Source organism: Eleutherodactylus coqui, chromosome 10 (assembly GCF_035609145.1).
Source record: "Eleutherodactylus coqui strain aEleCoq1 chromosome 10, aEleCoq1.hap1, whole genome shotgun sequence".
NCBI lineage: Eukaryota > Metazoa > Chordata > Amphibia > Anura > Eleutherodactylidae > Eleutherodactylus > Eleutherodactylus coqui.
The window spans coordinates 41,218,645-41,228,251 of NC_089846.1; the positions used below are offsets into that span (position 1 = coordinate 41,218,645).

General features: G+C 35.7%; 1 protein-coding gene across 1 annotated transcript in view; it reads right to left on the reverse strand.

Moving 5' to 3' along the window:
* The window catches only part of BRINP1 (BMP/retinoic acid inducible neural specific 1), a 199,661-nt gene extending 194,900 nt beyond the window's left edge, over positions 1-4,761 (reverse strand). Inside the window, exon 1 of the mRNA XM_066579784.1 lies at positions 4,509-4,761. The gene's annotated coding sequence lies outside the window, so the exon portion shown is untranslated. The remainder of the gene's footprint in view (positions 1-4,508) is intronic.
* Positions 4,762-9,607: the final 4,846 nt, after the last annotated feature.

The window sequence follows — 9,607 nt, forward strand, 5'->3', positions numbered from 1 at the left end:
TGTACATTATATATTAAGATATGAATTATTATTTTAGTCTTACTACTTTTACAGTAATTATAAAATGTCATGTTCTTCAAGAGGTAAACTTGATGCTAAATGCCCTCCTGGAACAAAATGCCAACTTACTAAGCATTTGACTATAGCTCTTTCATTAAAAAAAGGTTGTACTATGAGAAACAGTAGTCAAACCATTAAAAGAAAAAAATCAATGATGGATATGAAAAATACAGGTTTGACTAATATGTAAATTTTGAAAATTGGCAGATCTGCAATTTTGGAATCGAGGTAATAATAATAACAAATGATACAATGTTAACAACATTAAACAATACAAATAAATGCTGCTCCATTTGCATGAAGCAACCTAAATAATGCAAACCAGTACAAAACGCATTCTTTGTCATAGATTGTAGATGATAATGATGTCCTCTTTGAAGAAGAGACAAAAGACTAAACATGCAATTTTCTGTGCAAAACCCATAGCTAACCCATCCTGAAAAAAAATTGCTGATACGATACAGAATGTTCAAGTGAACAAAAGATGCACATAAAACCTTTGTACAGAAAATAACAACCACAAGGAGGATGCAAAGACAGAAAGAAAGCACAAAACAGGGAGCAGAAGATAACAAGGAAGCCTACAGTATACACATCATTTACTATGACCACAAGCACATCATAAATGGAACCGAGAGAACACGACTTACTGGAAAAGCTATTCTAAGGACACACAAGTTCCTCAATGTACTGCTCACAAGGAGGCAGTATATGCTGCTCGTAGCTGAGAAGACAAGATCCTCTTTTACTTGAGGAATAGAGGGACATGCAAATAATTATGATGTAGTCACACAAAGCCACAATCTCATCCTTAAGCCACTAACTGTGCCCTGGATTCCAAAATGTTAGTAGAGATGGATGAGGGCTGGTTGGCCGGAAGGCATATATATATATATATATTTGTTATAATGCCTATTCTCATTGCCCTTGTTTTTATTGATATATATATATCATGCATGGGTCAATACGGCCAATAACATTTGCTATGCCAAGATGACTTATCAATTTATGTGAAGTGATTGCTATGATGATGACTTGTTTCTAGTAGACAGCTTCACTAAATAATAGCCAGAACACTAGACCATTTATACTTAAGAGTCATAGGATTTATGAAAATTTAATTCAATAACCACAGCTCCCTGTGTAGTTAACCTTTAATATATATATATATATATATATATATATATATATATATATATATATATATATATATTTATATATATTCTTTATACACTTTTTGTAAGAGATGTCTATAGGTCGTGTACTTTCCTTCTACAACTACCTCAATGCTAATTCATTCCAAAGTAGGATGATGAAGAACATAGTTACTAAGTATGGGGGCACAGGTAACCTTGAGGAAGGTGAACTGCGCTTGGATGAACCCAAGCATGGAATTCTCCCAAAACATTTGTCTTTTCATGATGTCATAAAACAACATAAAATAATATAGAACTTCCATATATATTAGCATGTGAGTGTACATATACAGTATGTATGCAAGCACTTACTTATGATATATACACAGAGGGCACAAGCTCTGTACATCATCATATGCACCCTACAATAAACTAGTACCATTTATCCCATAACATTATATATGTATTGTGTTACTTTACACAGAACCCATTTGTGAATATAATTACATGACATGTCATTTTGCCACAGATGATACATACATAGTATAACTTTACTTCATTACATGATACCTCCCCCTATGTATGCAGTAAATATGCAATAGGTCCTGCACTTTGCTGATGTTCCATTGCTAAATAAAGGTACAAGGATGCTTTATTCTTCACTGCTCTAACAGCCTACTACACGTTATACTACACTGCACTGCATGCTATAAAACGACATATTATGCCTATACGAGTGGTTTGAATTATTATATGCTACCTATGAAAACAACTTAATATACATGGAAAGTCACACAAACTAAAACGTCTGCAGACTGGGGTAAACTTACATAAGCGGAGCCATGAAAACACTGTTATCATCTTAAAAAAAAATTCTGCCCTCAGCACTAGAGATGATTTCCTACTTGAACCATTAGAGGCATTGCACGATCCCATAGAGGAGAAGTAATCATGCATCAGTTACTTCATTTTACACATTTTACCCAATTTCAGGCTAAATCTTATCTTAATTATGTTTTTTTATTTTTATATATTTTTTTGCTTTTCTTTTTTTTAAGCTACTTATCAAGTTTACTAATTAATTATCACACATTTTCACTAATAAATTGGTGATTTACATTTTGTTTATTTTCCTGAATTGTAGGCAAAAGAAAGCAGTGATCTATCACATATGTTGTGGTGCAATTATAAAGACATGTGCAATGTTAAGTATAGAAGATAGATAGATAGATAGATAGATAGATAGATAGATAGATAGATAGATATGAGATAAATAGATGATAGGAGATAGATAGATAGATAGATAGATAGATAGATAGATAGATAGATAGATAGATAGATAGATAGATAGATAGATAGATAGATAGGAGTTAGATAGATAGATAGATAGATAGATAGTGAGATAGATAGATAGATAGATAGATAGATATGAGATAGATAGATAGATAGATAGATAGATAGATAGATAGATAGATATGATATAGATAGATAGATAGATAGATAGATAGATAGATAGATAGATAGATAGGAGATAGATAGATAGATAGATAGATAGATAGATAGATAGATAGATAGATAGATAGATAGATAGATAGGAGAGAGAGATATGAGATAAATAGATAGTAGATAGATAGATAGATAGATAGATAGATATGAGATAGATAGATGGATAGATAGATATGAGATAGATAGATAGATAGATAGATAGATAGATAGATAGATAGATAGATGGATAGATAGATAGATATGAAATAGATAGATGGATAGATAGATAGATAGATAGATAGGAGATAGATATGAGATAGATAGATAGATAGATAGATAGATAGATAGATAGATAGATAGATAGATAGATAGATATGAGATAGATAGATAGATAGATACATCACACATGCATGGTACTACTACTAATTATAAAAATAGCAAATTAACATGTTAATAAGTTTAATGTCCCTATGTTAAAAATATCATTTTCTCTTCACTAATGAACATGGATAAAGGAAACATGACGCACAGAAATCTGCAATTGTACATCACCTAAAACTCAGTGTCTTACATTTACAAAGCTGAGCAGTGCTGTTTCTTGTCAGCAAAGGTCACGTCCCATATTACAGACAGAAGGTCTAGGCCCATCTCACTAGCCAACATCTAAAAATCCGCCCCTAGACTATTATAAATGCGTCCAGTCTTCACTGGATTTACATAACAGCTGATAACACATTTTCTCACCAGAGCCCAGAAAGCAGTGTTGCAGAACCTGAGACAGCTCCATACCAAAACATACAGCCTAGGTACAAAATGTTCAGATCCTGAAAGCCAGTCGTCTCCTTAGCTTTTAAAGCAGATGCACATAAAAAATGTGTTTTTTTTATCTAAAATATACCTAGAAATATGTGTGTTATTGCAGGTGGCTTAGTGGTTAGCACTGCTGCCCTGCAGTACTGGGGGGCCGTGTGTTCTAACCCAACATCTGCATAGAGTTTCAGTGTTCTCCCCTTGTTCGTGTGGGCTTACTCTTGGTACTCTGCTTTCCTCCTACACTCCAAAAACATGCTTAGGTTAATTGGCTTGCTATGACACTGGCCTTGTGCGGGTGTTTGACATGGAAAATAAAGCTGGTGTCAAGGACAGATGTAAGACGGAATATGTTGGCGCTACATTCCGAATGGTAATTCATTAATAAATAAGATGTGAAGCTGAGCACATCTTGCTGTCTGAGTGCCAGTCTGCCGGTAGGAGTGTGGGCACGTTTGATTGCCAGGTGCCCACACATTCATCCTGTGTTCATTCCTTCGGATTCCAAAAGGGATGTTTAAATGTGTACACGTGTATCAGCGTCTGAATTTATAATCAAGCTAGTGCTTACGTGCGCTGGATGCAATCAGATGGCGGTGTTTAATAAAACACCCGGTCATTAAAGTATCTATCCAGTCGCGCTTGTACATGCTTGTAAACCAGCTTACAAAAGCAGCGTGTATGGATGTGACTGTGTGCATCTTATGTCCACGGTCACAGGTATTAACCGTTTCCTGCAGGTGTCTGTATTCCGAATCGTGTGCTCTGCATTGATTGTTTGTGCACGTAGATACATGCGTTTTCTAAACATGTTTTGTTTGTCGAAGGATCGATCCACACACCGAGCACTCTTGTTGGTTTTTTTTAGTCCCCTTTTTAGTATATCTATTAAGTCTATATTAGTTTTACATTCTTTACATGATTATTGTTTCTCTTTGATTGCAAAGTGTTGCCAAATATGTTGTGCAATATAAAGAAAGGGTAATGTTACAATTGTTGCAACTCTGTATTACTTGCCTTCTGTCAGCGTGCCTCTCCGGCAGGGAATAGGTATCCACAAGCAGTTATTATCCGAGGTAGGTACCTCTGGGTGCTGTTAACATGCTGATGTTGCTTCTGCTTTCTGTACTGTAATCTTGGATTGTCAGCAGTCCTTGTCATGCTCGGACACAAAACAACCTTCCTTTCTTAGAGATCCCAAGCATTACAAAAAAAAAAGGCAGTGGTTATTGAACGTGCTGGCTATTTTCCTCCTTGTACTTATGCAGACAAGATGATGACTGGAGCAGGAAAAGGAGAGAGAGAGGGGTTGTGGAGGGGGATGGGAGATGGGATGTAATGAATGAGGAAAGAGCTGGGAGGAGCTGGTTGCACAGATCTGATCCTGAGCTGTGGATCCTATGAAATTCAGGAGCAGGAGGCAGAATTGAGGTGGGACAGAATAAAGATAAACTGAGCCCATCCAAAATATCCTGGTGTGTCATAAATAGGAGCGAAAGAGGAGACAGGGTCTAGGGAGACAATATTCAGCTAGTAGTAGTAGTGTGATGCTGAGGGCACTGTCATCTGTCACACCAGAGGAAAGGCATCATTGCTGGATGTAGATGCAGCATTGAGGAGAAAACATGGCTTCAGAGCAGAGAGGTAGGAGAGGCGAGGCATGATGGTCATTTGGGGGATGTGATTTTTTTTTTTTTTTGCAATAATAAAGTATGGGTAGCACGTTGCATGCCAACACAATGAATTAATTTACTGTCACATGTGCTGCTCTCTCTGAGCTGCAAGTGTCATTTGAAGATTAGTCTGGATAGATGCGCTGCTGCCTTCTCTCCAGAGATCAGGGGCACAAGGATGTTGCTGGGTCCTAAAGCAGATCCTCCCCTGCTTCAGACATTGCTGCAGCAAGAATTGGCTTATCTCAGATGGCTGACATTTGAAAATAGGAGGGGTTTCACTTTGAGCAGCAACACATACACACACACACCAGTAAGGGCACCATCAGGTGCGTTGGTGTATATGGTGCCCAATTTAGGACATACCTGCTGCATCATCAGCACTCTTCCACCACTACTCCATACTCCCTCCATCGGAAACAACCTGGATTTTGTGCTGTAAAAAAAATCTTGTTATTCATCCTCACTCAGTATCTGTCACCTCTCTTCTCTTAACCTCTATCCTCTATCATTCACTGTGCAAATACAATACAAAACTACCTCATTCTCCAATTCTCTCTGCAATTTTCTCTTCAGTATTCTGGGCTTTTTAGCTGCTCTATATTCCAGAATGAAATGAATTTGCAGAGACTGCTTGATCACATAAGTAATATAGCCAACAGTAGAATAGAGCATTTTCACAGACAGGTAAACAGGGACTTGCCAATACCCGTATATATGAGTTGCTATATACATACTTGCATATATATCTATATATGTGTGCCAACCATCTTAAGATTCTTAACCAAAAGATGGCGGTGGTCCCAAGAATGAACTTCTAGTTTACACATTGCTCTCTATATTTAAGTGTGTGTATATATATATATATATATAGATAGATAGATATATATATATAGATATATATATAGATAGATAGATAGATAGATAGATAGATAGATAGATAGATAGATAGATAGATATAGATATATATACTTAAATATAGAGAGTAATGTGTAAACTTTCAGAAGTTCATTCTTGGGACCACCGCCATCTTTTGGTTAAGTAGGATTTATTTTCACTGCATACAAACAATTTAGCTAAAAACTTGCCTTCACCAGTTTCATTTATTTTTCACGCTAAATTATATTAAAGACATCAGAATAAACTCTAAGCTTTCTAACCTCTAACTAAACACATTGTAGCGTTCCCAGCTGTCAAGGTCCTAAGTCTACTGCCCAGCACCTCAAAATCATTACATAAATGATGCAATTTCTCTTGACTCCCACAAACTGGCAATACCTGTATTCGCCAGGCTAGAAACATCGTGGAAAGAGCTAAACCCTCTTATTGAACTCTACTGGATGTCTCCTTAATGAGCCCAAATGGAAAGCTCCAGCCATCTAGCAGCTGCACTGCCATAAGATGATGGTAGTTAGGTAGGTAGGTAGATAGATAGATAGATAGATAGATAGATAGATAGATAGATAGATAGATAGATATGGGATAGATAGATAGATAGATAGATAGATAGATAGATATGAGATAGATAGATATGAGATAGATAGATTGATAGATATGAGATAGATAGATATGAGATAGAAAGATAGATAGATATGAGATAGATAGATATGAGATAGATTGATAGATATGAAATAGATAGATTGATAGATATGATATAGATAGATTGATAGATAGAAATATATGAGATAGATAGATAGATAGATAGATAGATAGATAGATATGGGATAGATAGATTGATAGATATGAGATAGATCTATATGAGATAGAAAGATAGATAGATTGATAGATATGAGATAGATAGATTGATAGATAGATATGAGATAGATATATTGATAGATATGAGATAGATAGATAGATTGATAGATATGAGATAGATAGATAGATAGATAGATAGATAGATAGATATGAGATATATATTAGATAGATAGATAATGAGATGGATAGATATGAGATCGAAATATAATGTGATGGATAGATAAATAGATAGATAGATATTAGATAGATAGATATGGGATAGATAGATAGATAGATAGATATGAGAGAGATAGATTGATAGATATGAGATAGATAGATATGAGATAGAAAGATAGATAGATATGAGATAGATAGATAGATATGAGATAGATAGATTGATAGATATGAAATAAATAGATTGATAGATATGAGATAGATAGATTGATAGATAGATATGAGATAGATAGATAGATAGATAGATAGATAGATAGATAGATAGATAGATAGATATGGGATAGATAGATTGATAGATATGAAATAGATAGATTGATAGATATGAGATAGATCTATATGAGATAGAAAGATAGATAGATTGATAGATATGAGATAGATAGATTGATAGATATGAGATAGATAGATTGATAGATAGATAGATAGATAGATAGATAGATAGATAGATAGATAGATAGATATGAGATATATATTAGATAGATGGATAATGAGATGGATAGATATGAGATCGAAAAATAATGTAATGGATAGATAAATAGATAGATAGATATTAGATAGATTGATAGATATGAGATAGATAGATAGATAGATATGAGATAGATAAATATGAGATAAATAGATAGATAGATATGAGATAGATAGATTGATAGATATGAGATAGATAGATTGATAGATAGATATGAGATAGATAGATATGAGATAGATAGATAGATAGATAGATAGATATGAGATAGATAGATTGATAGATATGAGATAGAAAGATAGATAGATAGATAGATAGATAGAGCTATACAGATATGAGATAGATAGATTGATAGATATGAGATAGATAGATAGATATGAGATAGATAGATTGATAGATATGAGATAGAAAGATAGATAGATCGATAGATATGAGATAGATTGATAGATATGAGATAGATCTATATGAGATAGAAAGATAGATAGATTGATAGATATGAGATAGATAGATATGAGATAGATTAATATCAGATGGATAGATATGAGATAGATAGACAGATATTAGATAGATAGATAGATAGATGATAGATAGATAGATATGAGATATATATTAGATAGATAGATAGATGATAGAATGATCAGAGCTGTGTACTTCCAGCAGAAAAACAGCCACATACTTACAAGTACTGGCCCAGGGAAGCAGGTGATTGGCAGGGGTCCCAAGCAGCTGACTTCTGCCAATCTACTCTTCATGGTCAATGCTGAAGATAGGTCACCAATAACTAGAAGTGGAAGAACCCCTTTAACATCCAAGTGACTTAGAGACAAATTGTGATGGTTAGACAACTTGGCCAGAGCATCTCCAAAACAGCAGGTCTGCTTGCAGTGTTCCCAGTGTGCCATGGTTAGTATCTAACAAAAGTCATCCAAACAGCAGCAGAGTCATGGGAGTCAAAAGATTGTTGATGTGCATGTGAATGAAGAAGGTTAGCCATCTGCTCTTATGCCACAAATTGCTGGAAATGTTACTCCACAGCCATAAACCAGTCAGAGTCACCATATTGCCACCTGTCTACTGCTAGAAGAGTCTATAATGGGCCCATGACTGAACTGGACCATCGAGCAATGGAGAAAGGTGGCCTGGTCTGATGAATCTTTTACATGATGTGGATGGCCAGAAGTGTGTATGCATTGCATGGATGAAATGCCAACTGGGATGCACTGTGGGTGGAAGGCAAGCTAGCACAGGCAGTGTCATGCTCTTGGCAATGTTCTTCTAGTACACCTTGGGTTCTGGCATTAATGTAGATGTTATTTTGACAAATATTTCCTATCTAAATATCGCACCGACGAGTACCCCACTTCATGGCAACAGCATTCTCTAATAGCAAGTGATGAACCGATCATCAGATCTCAATCCAGTCTGATCGATGGAAGCCACACCTGGCAATTTACAATACTTAGAGGATCATGCTAGCAACTTGGTGCCAGATACCACAGAACATGTGTAGAGATCTTGTGGAGTCCATATATTGATAGGTCAAAGCTGTTTTGGTGGTATGAAAGGGATATGTACAATATTGGGTTTTATACATTTGGTGTTAATATTATTGCTGATTGATGTTTACTGACTTGCTAATCCAGCACAGCCATTATAGTTGGGCTCAGCGCTGTAGACAAAACTAGAATGTCTACTGGTCCTTCCCATTTCAAGACAAGTAAATCTTGTGCTCACAGACTTAAAGAGGTTTTGCCATGTTTGGAAGTTATCCCCTATCCACAGGATAAGGGATAGCTTGCAGACCAGTGTGGGTCTGACTGCTGGGACCGCCACTAATCTCAAGAATGAAGCTCCAACATGTCCTGAAGTGAGGGCAGTGGTGGTCACATATGCTTACCACTGTTCCATTCATTTAAATGGGGACTACTCACAAAGTAGGTAATAACTCTTAGGGCGCCCACCCACTGGCGATTTTTTTTTCTTTGCGTTTTGCGTTTTTTCTCAAGAGCAATTAG